Source organism: Lithobates pipiens, unplaced genomic scaffold (genome assembly GCF_037356315.1).
Source record: "Lithobates pipiens isolate NorthernLeopardFrog02 unplaced genomic scaffold, aLitPip1_a1.2 Scaffold_8, whole genome shotgun sequence".
Taxonomy (NCBI): domain Eukaryota; kingdom Metazoa; phylum Chordata; class Amphibia; order Anura; family Ranidae; genus Lithobates; species Lithobates pipiens.
This window is the reverse complement of record NW_027507903.1, coordinates 494,273,703-494,297,042: the sequence shown is the minus strand read 5'-3', so window position 1 is coordinate 494,297,042 and position 23,340 is coordinate 494,273,703. Positions and strand designations below refer to the sequence as shown.

At 40.1% G+C, this 23,340-nt stretch overlaps 1 protein-coding gene and 1 long non-coding RNA gene across 6 annotated transcripts in view; one reads left to right on the top strand and one right to left on the bottom strand.

Annotated features, from left to right (window-relative positions):
- The window catches only part of LOC143960483 (estradiol 17 beta-dehydrogenase 5-like), a 146,818-nt gene that overhangs the window by 37,712 nt on the left and 85,766 nt on the right, over positions 1–23,340 (top strand). The window lies entirely within an intron of this gene.
- The window catches only part of LOC143960487 (uncharacterized), a 192,975-nt gene continuing 184,955 nt past the window's right edge, over positions 15,321–23,340 (bottom strand). The window contains exon 2 of the long non-coding RNA XR_013270332.1: positions 15,321–15,672. This is a non-coding gene — a long non-coding RNA (uncharacterized LOC143960487). The remainder of the gene's footprint in view (positions 15,673–23,340) is intronic.

Below are 23,340 nucleotides of genomic sequence, written 5' to 3'. Positions count from 1 at the left end.
AGGTGGTGGGACTACGTGCTACCCCCTAATAATTACCCCGTGGCCGCAAATTCGACCTAAAGGTTTGCGAAATTCGCCTCCCATTGAAGTCAATGGAGCCCGCGGCGAACGGTCGTTTTCGCGAACGTTTGTGCCCGTTCGCGTTTCGCGTTCGCGAAACGTCCCGTCGGAAGTTCGTCCATCACTACCCGCTAGTATTAATCTGGCCTGTCTGACTCTGCCTGTGTTACTGTCTGACCTCCGAGCACCTTCCTGCAACCTGCTGATCCAGCCCTCCTGCTGTACTACAGGACACCTCCTCACTGTCAGCTGTTTCAGAGTTCCTGCCAAGCTCAGGCACCTCTATACTCCCACTGTTCCAGTGTTCCTGCCAGGTTCCTGTGCACCACCTCGCAGCCTGCAGATCCTGTGCTCCTGCTGCATTACAAAACTCCTCCCAGCTGTCTGCAGTGTTCCAGTCACCAGTTCCAGCTTGCTGTTCCTGCCTGCCCTTCTCCTGCTACTTGATTGTGACTGCTACCTCACAGCAGTCACACGGCCCACCTGCGCGCACCCGCGCACACCCGTGCGTATCCGCGTGCATCCGTTTGCATCATCGCGCACCCGCGTGCACCCGTTTGCGCACACCCGTGCGCCTGTTCACTCTAGCGCGCACCAGTGTGCGCCAGTTAGCTCTTAGGATAGGGATTCTACGGGCACATCTTCCATATACCGCCGGATTACCGGGACGTCCTTCTTGACAGTACCTTTTTCAGGAAGACAGTAGGGCATATATTAGGGCAGCATATATTCACCAGGGTATAGTCCACATTTAACAAGGACCCCTTGATGAACAGATAACGCCCCTCTGGATCCGCCTCCATTGCCTTTAGTGTAAAATCGTGTATTCTCAAACCCTATTGCTGTCCCCCTAGATCTTTTATTAGATGAATAACTATACATTCATGTAGGAAATATTTTAGATTTCAGACAAATTTTTGAGGACCATTTTAAATGGGTTTCTTGCAGAAATACTACATTAGCCGAAAATCCTTTCAACTCTTGTGATATTACCTTTTATTAGGGCTATTTAATCCTCTTACATTATATGTGATTATTTTCAAAAGGTGCCATATTATGATCAAAAACTCCATACACCTGTCAGGTCACCTTGAGGCGAGGTGACAGATGCACACTGTAGGGATCAGGAGTGCACCGCAAGGTTGTGGACCCTACGGCTGACTGCTGCGGACGGGAGACAGGTCCCACCAGGGTTAGAGCGTAAGATTCCCTGGGGCGCGGAGTCTAAGAGCCAGCAGGTGTTCACCAGAGCCTCGAGTGGTGAGGATGGACTTGGCTGCAACTGGCTCCAGGTCGCGACCCCCAGGGACCCCCAGCTCGCACCCACAGTAGGCAACTGGAGGATAGGGATGGTGAGGGACAAAGCCAAGGTCGGGGCCACAAGAAGACAGGAATAGTCAGGGACACGCCAAAAGGTCAGGATCACAGGCAAACAGGGATAGTCAAAGACGTGCCAAAGTCGGTAACGGAACAACATAAGAGCACACGGCAGGTAACAGGAAGCTAAACACACAAAGGACTACCTGCTTTTGCAGATGATGTATTATTATACATAGCAAATCCCAGAACATCGATCCCGCTGGTCCTGAAAGAATTAGATCACTATGGAAGACTATCAAACTTCAAAATAAACCTGACGAAGACAGAAATACTAAATTTGAACTTATCCGATGAAGAGCAGAGCACCCTTTCTCTAAGCCTACCCTTCAAGTGGTGTAAGGGAGAATTGAATTACTTAGGGATAAAATTAACGGCACAAAGGCATAGACTCTATGAGGCAAATTATATCCCCCTCTTAAACAAAATTAAAGGGCTAATGAAAGATATGAGGTATAAAGCAATATCTTGGATGGGTAGAATAAATGTAACAAAAATGTTCATATTGCCAATTATAAATTATACATCCCAAATGATACCTGTCCCGGTCCCAATGAGTTTCTTTAGGAAATTAAAATCCTTGGCCGTGGCATTTATATGGTCCCTGAAAAGACCGCGTATAGCATACAAAGTCTTAGTGAAGGAAAAAGAAAGGGGAGGAGTAGCATTACCAGAATTCAAAAAATATTATGAGGCAATAATACCGTATATACTCGAGTATAGGCCGACCCGAATATAAGCCGAGGCCCCCAATTTACCCCCAAAAAAACTGGCAAACTTATTGACTCGTGTATAAGCCGAGGGTGAGACATGCCTGTCCATCCCTGTGTGTGTGTCCGTCCATCCCTGTGTGTCCGTCCATCCCTGTGTGTCCGTCCATCCCTGTGTGTCCGTCCATCCCTGTGTGTCCGTCCATCCCTGTGTGTCCGTCCATCCCTGTGTGTCCGTCCATCCATCCCTGTGTGTGTGTGTGTCCATCCATCCATCCATCCCTGTGTGTGTGTGTCTCCATCCATCCATCCATCCATCCCTGTGTGTGTGTGTCTCCATCCATCCATCCATCCATCCCTGTGTGTGTCTCCATCCATGTGTGTGTGTGTGTGTGTGTGTGTGTGTGTGTGTGTGTGTGTGTGTGTGTGTGTGTGTGTGTGTGTGTCCAGCCTACCTTTGTCCCGAGCCTCCGTCCCGTGCCTTGCCTCCTTGCATCCGTCCCGTGTCGTGCCTTGCCTTGCCTTGCCCCCGTCCCGTCCCGTCCCGTGCCGTGCCGTCCCGTGCCCTCTTCGTCGGCGGCCATTGTAAAGTTCAAAAGCTGCGCCGCCGCCTTCGCCTGTGATAGGCGGAACACTGAATTTCCCAGCAGCCTGTGTTCCGCCTATCACAGACGTCGTATCATCCTCGTCCGTAGTACGAGGATGATACGATGTCCGTGATAGGCGGAACACAGGCTGCTGGGAAATTCAGTGTTCCGCCTATCACAGGCGAAGGCGGAGCCGGAGGCGCGGCTTTTGAATAGAATGGCCGCTGTCTGTCTGCTCGACACGCTGATCGAGCGGGCAGACAGCGATGACTCGAGTATAAGCCGAGGGGGGCACTTTCAGCCTCAAAAAAGAGGCTGAAAATCTCGGCTTATACTCGAGTATATACGGTAATATCCAGAGTAGCGGATTGGTTACACAATCAGAAAGAAAAGAGCTGGGTGGACCTAGAAATTATATTGAGTGGGACGGGCTTAACAAAAATTATATGGATACCACCTCATCGGCGGAACCTAGGAGTAGACACGAGCACCTTAACTAGATACACATTAAAAATATGGGATAAAATTAATAGGGTTCACAATTGGACTCACAACTCTCCATTAATATCACTTTTGGACACAAATTATTTTTTGCCAGGGAAGGAGGAGCGGTTATATTTTAGTAGATGGGCAAGCAAAGAGGAAATAGAATTAGGAGAGGTGATCAATGGGAATAGGGTATACACATATAGGGAACTCACACAAGAGTGGGGGCACAAACCGTTAGATAAATGGAGACATGCTAAACTATCACACTTTACCCAAAGTTTGCCACAGCTGTTACGGGGAATGGATAACTTAAGACCACTGGAGAATTTATTGAAGGATAGAAAATGCTTAGTCAAAAGAGTATCGAAAATATATAAAATATTAAGACGGGAAGCTGATTCAGAGTTACCGACATATTTGGGGAAATGGGAAGAGGAACTAGGACTACTTAGGAGTGAAGAGCACAGGATGAAAATACTTAAAATGACACACTTAATACCAAGAGAAGTCCGCATGATGGAAATGTCCTATAAATTAATTTCGAGATGGTATATGACTCCCCAAAGAATGCAGAGGTTTACAGGGGAAGAGCAGGCAATGTGTTGGAGGGAGTGTTCGGAACAGGGCTCCCTAAAACATATATGGTGGGACTGTCCTAAAATAACCCCTTTTTGGGACAAAATAGTAGAAATTATATGCTTGGTGACAAGAAAGAAGATCAAGAAAAGTCCTTGGACGTGCTTATTTCATGACACAGAGTTAGGAGTAACGCAATACAGAAGCACGATAGTCCCGCATCTATTGAATGCAGCTAAAGCGCTGATCCCATGCCATTGGAAATCTATACAGATCCCAAAAATAACGGAGTGGGTGAAGAGGGTCGAGCAAATCAGGGTAATGGAAGAGTCGTTACATAAATTACAAGATACAGAGGGGGAAGGTCATGGGGTTTGGCAACAATGGCAGACATTCTTGGAGAGGGGGGACTGTCATGCAATAATCGAGGGATAAGGGGACAGAGAGGGAGGTGACCGTGGGGGGGGGGGGAGTTGGGCATACCTCCCCCCTCCTTTTTTTTTTTTTTTGCCCCAGGGTAGAGGGAGGGGGGAGGGATAGGGAAATGTAATTTGATGGAAGAAAAAAGAGACCCTCATAAGCAACTTGATGTATTGTTTGTATAAATATGAAATCGAAAAATAAAGAATATATAAAAAAGAAAACACAGTGAAGCGGTAAAGGGTGTTCAAAAAGTACAGACTCTGAATTTAACACTGCATGGAGTGAAATAAGCAATATAGTGTAAAAGAACAGATAGTTAAAGTAAACAACAAACCTGAAAATAAAGATTGTTTTTCACTAAATAAAACATACATAAAACAGCAAAAAAAAAAAAAACACACAAAGGAATACACAATGGTTGATCAGCACTGTTGGCTTGCAGTGCACAGGTTAATATAAGGTTCCCTGATAGGGCCTGGGGTGGAGCCATGCTTAGAGGAGAGGTTATAAAAACCACCAGGTGGAAGTGGCTGGCCTCTTGGCCTGAACACATGAGGGGAGGTAAGCAAACAGGAAGATCACTGCATAACCATGACAACACCTTACACTGAGAACACAAAAAGAAGCATGAAACAAGGGGGTGGAACTTGCCATCCCTCGAGGGTTTTTAATATGTCCACCTTATTCCATGGACCTCATCCCCAATAAATTAGGAGTGGTTCCGGAGGAGCAAGTGGGCATAGCCACTCCATGTCGTTTCCCCCCAGGTGTTTCTCCCAAATACTTTCTGCTTACTCCACAAGCTTGAACTGACTTCTACTTCCCTTTTTAAATCTATACTTTATGCCACTCTTGGTGTTTCAATGTCTTCCAAGCTGGCGGCTTCTTCTCCTAATTCTGCAACTTTATATAAGGAATACCGAGTTTGTTAAAAAATTCTTTAATATCTTCTGGGAAGCGTAAAGTTTCTGAGATCCCTTTATTCTTAGCGATCAAACAAGCTGGCAACCCCCATCTATAACTCATGTTATTTTCTTGTAAGTGACTTAATAGGGGTTTTAATGCCCTTCTATGGGCTAACATTTCTGGGGATAAATCTGTGAGGCTTAATCCCCAGAAACGTTAGCCTGTAAAAGGGCATTAAAATTCTATTAAGTCACTTACAAGAAAAGAACATGAGTTATAGATGGGGGTTTCCAGCTTGTTTGATCGCTAAGAATCAAGGGGTTTCAGCAACTTTATATTCCATTGGTATGGTGTTTCTTGTACTTCGAGACACCTGTTCTTTCATATCGTAGTGATGAAATCTTGCTATAATATCCCTTGGGAGGATTCCCACCACTTTATTCATTTTCTGTATTTAGTGAATTCTTTCAAATCGGAGAGCATAGATGCTTCTCTTTTCAAAGCCACATTAAATACTTCCCGCAACACATCGTTTAATTCTGCATCTTTGACTCTGGGAGGCCTCTTTATCTTACATTTTTCTGTCTAATTCGGTTTTCTTGATCCTCTAATTTATATTGAATATTTCTATGCATCCCATCTCAGCTCTTTTTTGTAGTTCCATTATTGCCTCTTTGTGTTCTTCCAAATGTGTTTCTGTTTCTTTCACTCTCTGTAGCACATTCTGAATGTCTTTTCTTGTTGAATTTATTTCACGTTTGATCAAGAGTTTAAGATGGGACAGCATATCTGCCATATCTTGTTTTGTTGGAAGAGCTTGTAGATCTTCAGACTCTGTTGTCTGCTGTAGTTGTCCTTCTGGAGGTATCTGATCTGTTATGTTACTCTTAACTTGTAAGGAGTGAGCACTTTTACCCTTTTGTATTTCATCAATCACAGTCTTACTTCCCTCTACTTCCCCTTTTTATACTCCTTGTGTTTTTTGTTGATTCTACTGATGGTACCTTACCTTGCGGGCGTGCTCCCGAGTCCTGTATTTGCATCCATAGCCGCCGACTACAGGTCTCGGTACCGCCCCCGGCCCTTGCGTCATTAAAGTTGATTGACAGCAGTGCGAGCCAATGGCTGTGCTGCTATTAATCTATCCAATTAAGAGCCGAGAAGACCAAGTAAAGGAGGAGTGCATTTTCGATGCAGGACTTTCTAGGGCTCAGGTAAGTAAAACCGGGGGGGGGGGGGGCAGTGATCGTAAGATGTTTTTTCACCCTAATGCCACGTACACACGACCGGACTTTGATGGACAGACCTATAAATAAAAACTTGCTTCAAATCTTTCCAACGGACTCGAGTCCGGTCGAAAAAATCTGGTCGTCTGTGAGCTAGTCTGACGGACTAAAACCGACGCTAGGGCAGCTATTGGCTACTGAACTTATTCTACGTCATCACGTTAGAATCCGTCTGACATTTGGAGTGATTGTGTGTGGCCAAGTCCATTCGTTTGAAAGTCTGGTGGACCTCAGCTGCAAAGTCCGTCAGATTGTCCGCCGGACCAAGTCCGTCGAAAAGTCAGGTCGTGTGTACACGGCATAATGCATAGGATGCATTAATGTGAAAAAACATGAACCTTTACAACCCCTTTAACAGATACTCAGTAGAATATCCCAGAGAAAAAGGTAGCAAAACTGCTATTAGTTCAAAATCAGTCCCTTTTACACTGGTCTCCTCTCAATCTCTACTCCACAGGATCTATATACATGCTTTTACACAGTCACTGCCAGCTTACCTATTCTTAGATCCAGTCCCATTCAGTTTCTGCTAATGCAGCATAATCACTCATAAATGTTACTGTCTCTGCTGTCTCCACTGCACCTTTACACCCCCCTTTACCTCTCCTGTATATCTCCCTTCTCTTTTGCAGAAAACTTCCCACTCCAACCTTCGTCTGCTGTAGCTCCTCTCTTTGGGCTGAGTGTACTGGGTCTGCTGTGGGGCACAGTGTTGAGGCCAATCCTCCCCTTGTGTGCATGCTGCTCAGCGCTCAACTCTGCTCACCACTCACCGCTCCAAGGCTACAATCCTCTCTGAAGGGAGACAAACCGTTCCGACCCACTCCACCACCAGGTCAGGTGACAACCGCGGAACTGCAGCCGCCTCTCCAGACTCCAAACCTGGAGCTACCGATCCATATCACTCCGAGTGCCCCCCCTCTCTTTAGCAATCTTCAGGGGACCATAGAACAGCCACACAGTAGCAACAGGGAGAGGTGGGTAGTGGCGGAAAACAAACCCAGCCAATGCAGCCAGAGCAGCCCTTGTCCAGGTAAATGCAGCAAGCGCGTTCGGATCCATCCTCAACCAAAGCACCTGTCTAGTTATAGATCCAGCTGACAGGCAGAATTAGATGTCAGGTGATGCTTATGTGGGAGAGCCATCTCTCCTAACGATTCACTTGGGGAGACACATGGAGCTAACAGCTACACGCTGCAGCATGGCACCATGTGTTACTCCGCCCTTATTTGGGCCCAATTTGGACATTTTCGATTAGGGGTGTACTCCCTTTTGTTGCCAGCGGTTTAGACATTAATGACTGTGTGTTGAGTTATTATTATTATTATATTATAATAATTATATAATTATTATTGAGGGGAGAGCAAATTTACACTGTTATACAAGCTGTACACTCACTACTTTACATTGTAGCAAAGTGTAATATCTTCAGTGTTGTCACATGAAAAGATAATAAAATATTTACAAAAACGTGAGCGGTGTACTTACTTCTGTGAGATACTGTATATACACCTCTGTATGTATAAAATCTCCTCTTCTCCTGCACGTCCTTGCTTGCAGACTATTACTTCTCTCTACTCCTGCACATCATTTCCTTTCTCTTTCCAGACTAGCTAGCACTATAGGTCTGACACTGTCTCAGCAAGGCCCTAAGCAGTTGACTACCAGCCCCTATGGTATAGCAAAAATATAGAAAAGTGCCAGTGCTAGCTGTACCTGTGGCTACTGCTCCCAGTACCATCTTTTCAGGCACTCCCAGCCCTCCTAGCAGTGCCACCACAATCCTCCAGACCAGCTCTGCACCCATCCCAGACTGCTCTTAGTCCTGTCAGACATGCCTCCCAGTCCTCCTGACTGTGAGTACACTCACCAGCCCTCTTGGCTGCCTCTGTGGAACTCCTGGAGACTTGCTCAGCAGTGTTAAGCCTGCTGTCCTCTCTTGCTCCTTCTGTGCCTCCTGGCCAGGACACCTCCATGGATTGTAAGAGGGTCCCGTTCGCAACCGAGCCCACTCCCAAGGTCGCTCCCCAAGGGCAGCTCCCACCAAGGCCCTGACAGCCTAACACTCCAACTCCATCTTTCACTCAATCAACTCCTCCCCAGCTGGGCTGACCCTGGGTATTTAAGGAGGCATGCACCCTGCCATTCCAGATAGGGGCCCCTCAGAATACCCCAGGTGGCTCCACTTCCCCTCTCCACCGCTCTTTCCAAAAAGCTCTAGAAGGTTCTGGAAAGAAGTAGGAGGTCCTAATGAGGCCATCTGTGAGTCACCCAGCACTACCCTGAGCCACTTCCAGCCCAGATCAAAAATACATCCAGGCCTGGCTGCCAGCCAAGCGTGAAAATGTACCTACTCCAAAAAAAATTAACTATTTCCCTAGCACACTACATCAGTAACAACCCATGCAATCCATACATACAAAGAATGCAAAACAAATACATTTAGAAATTAAGTTATGTGTAATAAAATTGAATGACACAAGGAAAAGGTATTGAACACATGATGAAAGGGAGGTGAAAAACTGCATGGAAAGCCAAGACACCAGCTGAAATCTATTAGTAATTAGAAAGCAAACCTGCCCTTTGTCAGTGCAAATTGATATCTGCTTGTTCAGTCTCAACTGATGGCCTATAAAAAGGTGTATCATTACAAAAGGTGTCATACAAGAAACATCTCATGATGGGTAAAAGCAGAGAGCTCTCTCAAGACCTTTGTAACCTTATTGTTACAAAACATACTGATGTCATTCATTTCAGAAGGCTTTATAAACTTCTGAATGTTCCAGTGAGCGCTGTTGGGGCCATAATCCAAAATTGTGGAAAGAACATAATTTCACCATAAACCAGCCATGACCTGGCATTCCTTGCAAGATTTCTGACAGAGGAGTGTAAAAGAATTATCAGAAGGGTTGTCCAAGAGCCAAGGACCACTTGAGAAAAGCTTCAGAAAGACCTGGAATTAGCAGGTACAATTGTTTCAAAGAAAACAATAAATAATGGACTCAACCACCATGACCCGTATGCATGCACACCACACAAGACTCGATTGCTGAAGAAAAAGCACGTTGAAGCTCATTTAAAGTTTGCTGCACAACATTTAGACAAGTCTGTGAAAAACTGGGAGAATATAGCCTGGGCAGATGAGACCAAAATGAACTCTTTATATGCCATAATACACGTTTGGAGGTCAAATGGCACTGCACACCATCCCAAACACATCCCCATACCAACAGTGAAGTTTGGAGGTGGGAACATCATGGTGTGGGCTGTTTTTCAGCATAGGGTACTGGCAAACTTCATATCATTAAAAGAATGGATGAATGGAAAAATTGACCAAGACATTCTTGGTAAAAATCTTCTGCCATCTACTGGGATGATGAAGATAAAACAAGGGTGGACATTTCCGCAAGACATTGATCTCAAACACAAAGCTAAGGAAACTGGTTTTAAAGAAATAAAGTAAAGCTGCTAGAATGGCCAAGCCAATCATCTGACTTGTATCCAATAGAAAATCTTTGGAAAGAACTAAAGATCAAAGTTCATAGAAGAGGCCCATGGAACCTTCAAGATTTGAAGACTGTTTGTGTGGAAGAATGGGCCAAAATCACAAATGAGCAATGCATGTGTAAAAAGTGAATGTAGAGAAGTAGTAAAATGTAATGTAGTGTAAATACAACTCTACATACTCACTCACAGGGGCGTTTCTTAATGATTAGCAAAGTCTTTGTGTAATATGTGAATCAGTAAAGTATGTCTTCTTTCAAGGCATTTCAAACGTACTTTCAGGAGTAGAAATTGATGAATCCTTCGTTCGTCTAATAGTTCGTTTATTTTTCAGAAAGACAAGCAAAGACAAGATTGACATCTGGTAACATATGGCATGGTGATGGCTTCAGAAGGAGGATAGGGTCATCTGATCTACATTCTCCAACGTGTAGAATCCTTTCTCTTCCCATCGAATCCTACCTTTCCTATAACCCTAGACCATTCTTATACTGTTAACTTACAAGATGTTATGTCAGCAAATCCTAATAACTCCCACATTTGCATATATACCCAATATGGTTCAGTCTATAGATAAGTAGCATAACTCGACCCATTGTCCTGACTAGTAACTCAAAAATAGATGCCTACTCAGCAAATCCCCTCCTATCTAAACTCTGTGTTGTTCTGTGACCTTCAGAAACCATCATTTACCACTGAACATATAACTTACATATATTTTCAGAAACCCTTATTACTTAAAATATTAATTACCGCAAAAACTTCTAACATATTCCCCCTCAATGCACGATATTCAACAAATAATAAGTGCATTCATCTTAAATAATAAATGTCTCTGATTCTCTTTTTTCCAATACAAACAATACAATAAACATTAATACAATACTCATTAATACATTTTAGTGAGTCAGAATTGTACATAAACATTTTCAAAAATTCTGAGATGTTTCTATGAAAATTTTTTAAATATTTCATTCCATTGAGAAAGTATAAACTATTATATTTAATTTTAATTAATTCTCCATCTAAATCATGTAATATTAAATATTTTCTTCTTTCAACTTTATAAATATATTTAACTTCTTGTGAAACTCTTATAACTTTAACCATATCATATAAATATTTTATGGATAATCTATGATCTTACTTTAAAAATGATCTTCTTTTCAAATATATTGTTCCATTATATGACACATTCCCTATGTGTATTCTTATCTGTGAAACCACTGACCTACTGACCTTTAGTCATAAACTCTGGTCATAAAGAACAACTGGTACCAAAATGACATTCACACAACTTAAATATTAGCTAAATCACTCACACTTCATTTATGGACCTTTCATACACATTTTGAATCAATTGCTCCAGATGTACCATAGCTAATCACTGGATCAGATAAACCAGTAGTCATTTTCCGACTAAAAATACTTGTCATAATTTTTTTCATCTTTTTTTTTTTTTTTTTTTTTCATCCTTAATCAATTTATAAAATTGTTTCATTCTAATCCTAATACAGATTTGAAACAAAATACATAAAAACTTTCCCATTATTCGATTGTCATATTTTATATATTCTATCTATCATTCTATTTATTTTTCTTTTTTATTTATCCATCTATCCATGACCAACAAGCAACTTTTCTATTTTTTTTTTTTTATATATTCCAAAATCATTTAATTCAACAATAACTTTGTTTAGACACATTGAAATCCTTTTCTTCATATACTCTAATTATACCTTTTTGTCTTTCCTATTATCTTATTACTATCATCATTATTCAGATAATTCATAAAAAAATTCTTATGAGAATCACATCCTAACTCCCCCTCACATAATGATCAACCGATCAATATGTCGCTTTTGATGCAAGTTCACCAAAAATTGATAGTCCTTGATAACATAATCAAAAAATAATAATTTTTGAAAAAACAAAAAAAAATAGTAACAAATAGAAATTTAGTTGTGCTTGTTGCATTGTCATGGAAAAATGTCAAAAAACTAAATAAAAAAAATAAAATAAAATCGTTTTCTTTACATTTAGAAACGAAAGATATATCTATAAAAGAAAATGAAAACAAGTATCAAATTCTTTTAAAAATAATGTTTTCCTAAATAATTTTCATTAATCAATTTAAACCATTTTAAACTGATAATCCTTTTTGTGTTTACCCATTTTATTCTTATTTTTACCAATTATTTTTATTTTTATCAATTATTTTTATTTTTTTACCAATACTTTTGAATCAAAAAACTATAATCCCAATGTACCTTAAAAATAACAAAATAATCTTCCCAATTTATATCCCAGTTGACATCTCTGTTGACATCCTTGGTACCTTCAGATCTAGAATTATTAACCATAACTTTAGCTATTGGAATAAATTACTAAACCTACTCATTAGAAGTAGAAATCTCATTCAAGACATCATTTCTATTTAAATTAGCATAAGCCTAGCCATGTTTTGTGAACAAACTTCTGAAATACCTATACCTGTTGTTTGCAAAATTTGCAACCACACTACTTTCTATACAACAGATAATATAAAAAACTAAGTATGCTAATCTCAAAAGAATGTCATTAACTCAAAAAGTTAACAAACCCTATGTTTAGAAAATAATAACGTTTTTAAACTATAGCAGGTAAATAAGTTACCCAATATTTACCTTTATCATCTTAACCAATACTATTCATACGTTCTACAATACCTGAGTACTTAAGATGATAAGAAACAAAAACTTTACTAAACCTAAAATAGCATACATGTCCTTCACTACCTGTCCTATAAAATTTTAAATCATTAACTGATTCCATGGTTTGAAAACCAACCCCAATGGAATATGACATAAGTTCACAACAACTTCGTTTTTATAAAAATATAATTTTTTCTAGAATTATCTCAATTAATTTATCAAAAAGAAACATTAACTAAAAAAACAATATCCTAGTAATCCTCCTGTAGCAAGTGATAAATCTAATATAAATCAATCTATATAGATTTGCCAAATCCCTCAATACTTTGTAGTATCAGGTTAGGCCTCTTTCACTTTAGATAATTCTATAAACAAATAAAACAATTTTCAGAAGTTTGATGACAAAGTGTTCTAAAATGAGTAGTTCAGAATTTTTTCATAAGCTTAAACAAAAAATCAATCAATCAGGTACCTGGATATGCAAAAATAAATATTTTCATTTAAAAATAACTCTATCCATTATTATTGTAATCCAATTATTTTTACAATAAATGTTATCTCCTTTATCAGTCTGTACTGATTCTAACTAAGACAAATAGTCCCCCTCTTTATCCTGTGACTAATATTAAATCTTCTAAAAGAATAATCTTGCCAGATTACTGTTTTTTTTCTCTACACTGACAATTTATTTTAATTTTGTAAAAGAACATTAATTTAGGTTGGGCTTTCCAAAATATTATATTTCTGAAAGAAATTTGATCATGTTGACATTTCTTTACAGAACCCAGCATTTTCCTCATACAGTATGATTGAATGAACCACACCTGCTCTGTCACTGACTGCTCACATGACAGTCTTAAATTCAGCTTTCAATGCGTCCACTAAAAGTTGAAAAAGTGACTTCTCATGATTAATTTACACAACTGTGGCTCTATCCCTCACACTACAACTCATCTTTTTATCATTCAATTGCCATTAGACAAAGTTGTGTGTATTGACACCTCCTGTTTTCCTTGAAATAACATAAGTGCCGGTTCACACTACCGCGACTTGTCAGGCGACTTAGCCGCCTGACAAGTCGCGCTCCGTTCTGTACTACGGAACCGTTCTAATAGGAGCGACTCAAGTCGCTCCGACTTAGAAAAAGGTTCCTGTAGTATTTTCGGGGCGACTTCAGGCGACTTGCATTGACTTCTATACAGAAGTCATTTTGCAAGTCGCCGCTGAAATCGTGTGCAGGTCGCGTCTGTGAGACGCGCTGCAAGTCACGTCGCCCCTGTGTGAACGGGGGCTTAGTGTAACATAAGATGTTTTTCAAAACAAATGGTGCTAAACCCACAATGTCTCAGATCTGTAGCATTGGACAATGCACCCCTAACACATTTATTTATAAATACCAATGAAATCTCATCATCCACATACACTTAAATGTAAAATGACTGAGAGAGATTTCTATATTTACCAAAAATACTAAATTCATAAGGGCTTTCTTCAGATCTTCAAATGTTTGAATATAAGTTATCTTTTGTTATTAAAAATATATTTGCCCTACAGTAAGCCTATATAATTCATTAAAATTTACTCAGACAGATACTTTGTCTGCAAAAATCTCAACGAACTCTCAAAAAAGTTATTAAGGCCTAAAAAATCTTATTTTTCAAAACGATTACTTTTAGTAAGTGATGATACCTTTTAAATATATATTTTCCTCATCAATGAACCCTCTTCCAAGTATCTGGAAAATTTAACACAAACATATATTGTGCTTTGATCCATTAAAGTGAAAAATGTCATGGCATGACTGACCAGTCTGTAACTTGATCTGCATCTCTCTGTTGGTAATACACACCTCACATGTCACATACTCTTCAGAGAATGATCTGTTACTGACAGTCTTAGCTACCATGCTTTGTACACCCTACACTGTACAATTCGGTAACAATCTTGTTTCTCGTTTTTAAAATGTTTAACTTTTTTAACACTTTTTAAACATATTTTGTTTGTACATCTACGAAAAATCATGTACACTGTGTTATATGACTTTCCTGATTATAATAAAAAAATTGTTTAGAAGACAATCTCGTGAAACTCACAGATTGGGTCCTGCCCATGACCTGCGATTGGCCATTTCCCCGAAAAAACTCCTCCCACAACAAAAGTCCTTACTTTTACCAGAAATACTAATTTACAAGAACTTTTAACAATAGTTATTTTTTACAATTTTTTAGATTGAACAAAAACGTTCATATTTTAATATTTTCTCTGGGTCACCTTAAGTAAATTAGAACAATTTACTACTTTTAATGTAATAACCAAATCCAAGTTTGGATTTTTTGTAAAAATTGTTCAATCCTTTACTTATTATTTCCTACAACCAAATCTTTAGAATTTTTGTAAAAAACACTAAACATCATGTTTTTTCCATTATCTCAATTTCATACAGTTCTTTCCACATTTTAACCAATATTTTTTCTCTGAAAACTTTGTTCAGGGCTTAATACATAAAGATATACATGCAGCATTAAACTTAATTTTCTTCTTAATGAACTTCTTTACACTCTGGCATAAATTAATTAATTACCTTACTACTGCATGTATTCCTATACTTCATACATATGAAATATATCAATTTCCCGATCGTACTGAGACTTACTTCTGAGCCTAGATGTTAACCATTGCCATATTACCCTTTTATATAAACAAACACACTCACCCCTTGTTAGTATGATAGTCCTGTGTGTACTTAAAATAAAACAAGAGATGAATAATGTCCCTTTAACTTTGTTGTTCGTTGCTTTATCTTCATTTTTTCTTCTTTTGTAGCTCTTTGCCTTGTTTCTTGAATTCTTGAATTGTATGCTGTAGTGTCTTGCCTTGTTTCTTAAATTATGTGCTGTAGTGTATCGCCTGTTGATCTATTCTTTGCCTTTGTGCTTGGACCTTCCATCTTCAAACATCAAAATCCGACTTCCATATTAGCTCACCCAAAGTGTACATTTGCCTCTGTACCTACAATGGTGACTTTTTCAAATAACGTGAAGTTTTTGTTCCTATTTCAACACTTTTTTCTTCTTGGGTAACAACCCAATATTTTCTTATGTGAGACTCTCTCACCTTCTTAGGAACAAACCTTGGCAGATATCTTCATGTACGTAACTAAATTACGTCTTCACAAAGTCCTGGATTTTCCAAAAATAACTTGAAGTATACCGTCCAACTGGCCTTGTCAATCAACTTCGTAGGCTGTATCTTTTTTTTTTATTTTTTTCATCTGTGTACAGAGAGGTGAGAAAACAAAGAGAAAAAAACTCACCCTTCACTGTTTTTCTTCTGGACCGTTTGTACGCATCTGACGCAAACGCCTCCTTCTAGGTTCTTTGATCATTTGTTGCCAAAAACTTGACAAATCTCTCATTTCCCCCCTTTGGCAAGGAAAACAATTGATCATTTCGGCTGGCTTGACAATGTAAAAAGTGAATGTAGAGAAGTAGTAAAATGTAATGTAGTGTAAATACAACTCTACATACTCACTCACAGGGGCGTTTCTTAATGATTAGCAAAGTCTTTGTGTAATATGTGAATCAGTAAAGTATGTCTTCTTTCAAGGCATTTCAAACGTACTTTCAGGAGTAGAAATTGATGAATCCTTCGTTCGTCCAATAGTTCGTTTATTTTTCAGAAAGACAAGCAAAGACAAGATTGACATCTGGTAACATATGGCATGGTGATGGCTTCAGAAGGAGGATAGGGTCATCTGATCTACATTCTCCAACGTGTAGAATCCTTTCTCTTCCCATCGAATCCTACCTTTCCTATAACCCTAGACCATTCTTATACTGTTAACTTACAAGATGTTATGTCAGCAAATCCTAATAACTCCCACATTTGCATATATACCCAATATGGTTCAGTCTATAGATAAGTAGCATAACTTGACCCATTGTCCTGACTAGTAACTCAAAAATAGATGCCTACTCAGCAAATCCCCTCCTATCTAAACTCTGTGTTGTTCTGTGACCTTCAGAAACCATCATTTACCACTGAACATATAACTTACATATATTTTCAGAAACCCTTATTACTTAAAATATTAATTACCGCAAAAACTTCTAACATATTCCCCCTCAATGCACGATATTCAACAAATAATAAGTGCATTCATCTTAAATAATACACAGGAGGCGTCTTGTACAAAGTGTTAATTTTCATTTAGTGTGAAGTATTTAGTATTTCATTTAGTGAGTTTAATACTTTTTCCCTGTATCATTCCATTTTATTACACATAACTTCATTTGTCATTTCTAAACTTGTTTGTTATGATTTCTTTGTATGTATGGGTTGCATGGTTTGTTACTGACATGTGGTGAAAATTTCATGTTAATAGCACCTATTTACCTAGAAAAATGGTGACGTGTTCAATGTATATTTTATACGCTGTGTATATAACCCAACAGAATAAAGGCTATAATTAAAGCAAACGATGGTTTAACAAATTATTGACACTAGGGGGTGATCCTTTTTCCAATTTTGAATTTTGAATTATTTTTTTATGTTGATGTTACATCTTTCACTTGGATGTTATAAGTTGTTGTGCCTGCAGGGATAGTTTCTGTATGGTTGTTAGTCACGTCCCCCATATTCCCCATTAACTCATTAAGTGCCAACTACTGGGTCACATGTGAGGCCTACCCCGTGTGCGTTCTCCTGGGCTACATTAGGCACTTGGTTACAGGGTCACTTTACAAACACACACAGGGTACGTCTAAGGGTGCAATGGGGAAACATTCAACCTTAAGGAGGACCTCTACACTTTGAGATGCACTCAAGTGTTCAGCTAACTCTTGGTTCCCTGTGACAATGTACACCTTCCTTCACCATAACTCGTATTCTGGAGGGACATGCTGAGCCAATTCACTTGTCCAGCATCTTCCACTTTTATTCTCCAGTAGCAAAAAAAAACTGTTTTAAACATGTAAACGCCAAATCTGAATAAGAGGCTTGGTCCTTAAGTGCACTGATCTGAATGGGTATCATTGAAAACAATGGATTGGGACTTGTCATTTTCAACCACAATGAAAAGTTGCAATGTAAATGGAGCCCTAATTGAATATAGAATTCCCCTTCATACCAAAAAAGTTGAGTTTAAGAAAGCTTCAGCACCTATATCATATATTGTATTGTCAAAAAAACTATTGTTTGCATTGCTGTTACAATGCTGATGTTCTAAAATAAAAATGTGTGCTGTGATCATAGCTCTATTAAATACAATCATGCATAAATTATGCTGTTGTTTAACTCACAACTATCTTAAGTACGAAGGAGAATTCTATACCTGCTGCATCCAGGGCTGATTGATCACTTGCATGCGATCACTGCATGAGAGATTACATGAGAGTGGCTTCAGTTAACTGCGAGAGTATGTAGCCTCCCATTGCTTTCCCAATGCCATCCAGTCAGAGGCAGGGTGCATTCACAGGCGTGAATGCATTCAAGGTTCTTATTAAAGGGTTTGAAAGGCAGAAGCCTTTTTTTTATCTTAATGCAGTCAATGCATTAAGATAAAAAGCCTCCTGTGTGCAGCAGCCCCCCCCCCCCATACTTACCTGAGATCCATCTAGATCCAGTGATGTTGCATGGGAGACTCAGCTGTCAGGGAATCCCCTCCTCATTGGTTGAGACAGCAGTGTGACACCGTTGGCATCTGCTGCTATCAAAGTCAGTGAGCCAATGAGGAGAAAAAGGCAGGGCAGGGCCGGGCCGCGGCTCTGTGTCTCAATGGACAAAGGGAGCTGTGGCTTGGCTCGGTGCCCCCATAGCAAGCTGCTTGCTGTGGGGGCACTCAACAGGAGGGGGGGCCCATGAGCAGAGAAGGGGGACCCGGGCTGCTCTGTGCAAAACCATAGCACAGAACAGGTAAGTATAACATGTTTGTAATTTTTAACAAAAAAAGCCCAAGACTTTAGTGTCACTTTAACAACTTGCCGACCAGCTTCCATCATTATACTGCAGCAGGTCAGCACGATCCCACGAACCGCCATAGCTATACGTCGATCGGTGCGTCCGCTACACAGTGGGGGTGCTAATCGCAGGCACAAGAGGCAGAACAGGGACGTTTGTGTGTAAACACACACATCTCAGTTCTGTGAGGAGAGGAGAGAGAGATCGTGAGTTCCTACAAGCTGGGAACCATGATCTCTCATCTCCTATAGTCAGTCCCATCCCTCACAGTTAGAACACACACATAGGGAACACAGTTAACCCATTGATCGGCTCCTGGTGTTAACCCCTTCCCTGCCAGTGACATTTATACAGTAATCAGTGCATTTTTATAGCAATGAATGTTGTATAATTATCAATCGACTCAAAAATGTGTCAAAAGTGTCCGACCTAATGCCGCAAGTCTCGATAAAAATCACAGATTTCCGCCATTACTAGTAAAAAAAATATATATATATATATATATATATATATATATATATATATATAATAAAAATGCCAGAAATCTATCCCCTATTTTGTAGACGCTATAACTTTTGTGCAAAGCAATCAATATACGCTTTTTGTGATTTTTATTACCAAAAATATGTAGAAGAATACATATCGGCATAAACGGAGGAAAAAAAATTGGGGCTATTTATTACAGAAAAAAGTACAAAATATTGTGGTTTTTTTTTTCTTCCAAAATTGTCGCTCTTTTTTTGTTTATAGCGCAAAAAATAAAAACCTCAGAGATGAACAAATACCTCCAAAAGAAAGCTCTATTTGTGGGAAAAAATAGGACATCAATTTTGTTTGGGTACAGTATTGCACGACCACGCAATTGTCAGTTAAAGCGACGCAATTCCGTATTGCAAAAAATAACCTGGACATTGAGCAGCCAAATCTTTCGGGGCTGAAGTGGTAAAGAGTAGGTGCTGCCCTGCAACTGTGAGACAAGCATTCCTATTCACAATCCCCCTTCAGCAGGAAAATAAGGGAATTTCAGAGGTGGCAGTATCTGTCTGAATGTGTGACAGCTGCATTCACTATATCTCCTCTCCCACAGTACACAGGACATGGAAATGCAATTATTTTAGTTGAGTTTTTGTTTTCTCATCAGCAGTGTATATAGCAGACTTGTGACTTCTGTCTGGCTAAAGGTTATAGGAGGAATTTTCATTCTCCTTACTGTCCTTTGAGGCTGCATGACTCCTGACCTTTTGTCTGGACAGTTCTGCGCTGATTGAGCAGCCAATTCTTTTGGGACTGAAGTGGTTAAGGGATGTAGGTAGGGTTGCCACCTGTCCAGGATTCACCCGGACAGTTCGGGTTTTGAATCCTGTGTCCGGGTTTTAGACCACCTGAAAGCCGGACACATTATTCAGACCAAACTATGGCTTCCTAGCAGGGTTGCTGACTGCAGTTGTCTAAGCTGAGGGTGTCTATTACACTCTCTTTCACACTGCCCAAAGCCAGCACTAGCAATCCACGCCCCCCACACTGACAGGAGAGAGGAAAGGGCTCGATCTGCTTCTCTTCCTCCCACCCCTACCCCTCTGTGTCTAACCACATTCAAATCCCTGGCTCTGTGCCTCAGAAAAGGAAAGTGGGGGTGGGAAATCTGAAGTCCAGCAATCGCAGATACATCAGGATGAGAGGTGCTGACTGCCAAGGGGTGAGTGAGCTCACCATCCATCCCTGTCTATGACGGAAGTCTTCTTCCCCTTTCTCTCTCCTGCCTCTGAGTGAGTACACTAAGGTGAATCAGAGTTCTCAGAGCACCCCTTACATCAGAGTTCTCATTTACACCAGAGGCCACAGTGTTCCCCCATACATCAGAGTCCACTCCTTACATCAGTGCTCTCAGTGTACCCCCTTAAATAAGGGCTCCTAGAGCATCCCTTATGTAAGAGTCCCCAAAGTTCTCCCTTACATCAGAGTCTGTTGGGTCCCCCCTTAGAGTGTAACGGAACTCTGCTAGTTCAGATATAAAGAGGGAACTCTGCAGATTCCATTGTAAAAGGGGACTATTGTGATTAACTTTATATGATTGGAAATGTTATTTAATCGCAAAATATATGTATAGTTTATACTGTAAAAAAAAATGCTGTGCACCGCTAAAGTGTTCGGGTTTGACTTGAAGAAAAGGTGGCAACCCTAGATGTAGGTACAGTGCTTTAGCTCTTTGATGCATGTTCCCATATCCCTAAAAATCCCCTTATCAAAGATCCAGGTGGCAACAAAAAATCTGACAGAGGTGCTGGCCCTCCACAAGATCTAGCTACAGATCTACTTTACCACAAGTCATCCACAAATGTATTTACTGCATGCAGAAGTTAAGGCAAATACTATGATGTGGTAAATCATGTGTCAGTATTGACGTGTTTAAAGTGATTGTAAAGATTTAATTTCTCTTTTCATTAAAATAATAAACGTGTTATACATACCTCCTCTCTGTAGTGGTTTTGCAAAGAGCAGCCTGCAGCCTCCACACTGACTCATCCTGGCCCCTCCGTCCTGTCGGTGCCCCCACAGCAAGAAGCTTGCTATGGGGGCACCCCGAGCCGAGCCGCTGCTTTTGTGTGTTCATTCAAGGCTCTTGTGGACATTGCTGGATTGAGAGAGGCTCAGGTAAGTATTAGGGGGGCTGCTGCACTCAAATGGTTTAATGGGCAAGCCGAATGTACCCAGTTGATCGATCGATCAACATGGGTACAACCAGCCTGCCGGATTCTCTTGTGATTATCGGTAGCGGCTGCTATAGGCAAAAAGCAGGCAGTGCTTGAGCAGGGGGCGTGTTTTCAAGTGGCAGTCTGTAATTGGGAGGCAGTGGGAGCCAGAGGCATGCTATAATTGGTCAGGTGGTTTGGTGGCTGCATAAAACTTCCCAGTACAAGCATGCTGTGTTTCTGTACAGTGTTCTGTACCTCTGAATGGCCAGCCAAAGGATGCAAACTGATCATGGAAGCGCATAACAGCTACTGGAAGGAAGAAAGGAAGAATTACATGAAAATGGTAGAGAAAGCGATTTAAAAAAATACACAGATCTGTACCCACATATATTTATTATAATATGATATTTAGGGAAACAGTTACTTTAACCACTTGACCACTGGGCACTTAAACACCCTTAATAACCAGACCAATTTTCAGCTTTCGGTGCTCTCACATTTTGAATGACAATTACTCAGTCAACACTGTACCCGTATGAAATTTTTGTCCTTTTTTTCCACACAAATAGAGCTTTCTTTTGGTGGTATTCAATCACTCAGTTTTTTATTTTTTGTGCTATAAAAGAAAAAAGACCGAAAATTCTGTAAAAAAATGAATTTTTCTTTGTTTCTGTTATAAAATTTAGCACATTAGTAATTTTTCTTCATAAATTTTGGCCAAAATGTATACTACTACATATCGTTGGTAAAATTAAGTACAAATTGGTGGATATTATTTGGTCGGTGTGAAAGTTATAGAGTCCACAAGCTATGGTGCCAATATCTGAAAATTGATCACACCTGAAGTACAGATGGCCTATCTTATTTCTTGAGACCCCAACATGCCAAAAAAGTAAAAATACCCCCCAAATTACCCCTTTTTGGAAAGAAGACATTCCAAGGTATTCAGTAAGAGGCATGATGAGTTTTTTGAAGTTGTCATCTTTTCCCCACAATTCTTTGCAAAATCAAGATTTTTTTTCTTCACAAAATTGTTATATTATCAGGATATTTCTCACACACAGCATATGCATACCACAAATTACACCCCAAAACACATTCTGCTATTACTCCCGAGTATGGCAATACCACATGTGTGAGACTTTTACACAGCATGGCCACATACAGAGGCCCAACATGCAGGGAGCACCATCAGGCGTTCTGGAGCACCCAGGCCAATTCTGACATTTCTTTCCTACATGTAAAAATCATCATTTATTTGCTAGAAAATTACTTAGAACTCCAAAATATTAAATATTTTTTTTTAGTAAAGACCCAGAATACAATGGTGGTCGTTGCAACTTTTTATCTCTCACGGTATTTGTGCAGCAATTTTTCAAGCGCGTTTTTTGGGGGGGAAAAAAAAGTTTTCTGCTTTAAAAAAACCAAATACCTAACATGTCACCCTTCAAACTTGCACACGCTCGTGGAATGGCACCAAACTTTGCTACTTAAAAATCCCCATAGGCGACACTTGAAAATTTTTTACTGGTTACATGTTTTGAGTTACAGAGGGGGTCTAGGGCCAAAATGATTTCTCTCGCTCTAATGTTTGCAGCGATACCTCACATGTGTGGTTTGAACACCGTTTTCATATGTGGGCAGGACTTACATATGCGTTCACTTCTGCATGCGAGCACATGGGGACAGGGGCACTTTAATTTATTTTTTTTTTTATTGTTCATTTTACTTTATTTATTTTAGTTTGACATTTTTTCCCCCAAAAATACATTTTTTGATCACTTTTATTCCTATTACAAGGAATGTAAACATCCCTTGTAATAGGAATATGGCATGACAGGTCCTCTTTACAGTGTGATATAGGGTCAATAAGACCCCGTATCTCACCTCTAGGCTGGGAAGCTTGGAATAAAAAACAAAACAAAAAAACCTGATTCTAACTTTGATCGTATTGGCGAGTCGGTAGAAGCACCGGAGGGCGGCGGGAGGGGGGGAGAGGTCCCCTCTCGCCTCCTGTAAGAACGATCAAGCAGCAGAACAGCCGCTATGATTGTTCTTATGGTGTAGGGAATCGCTGG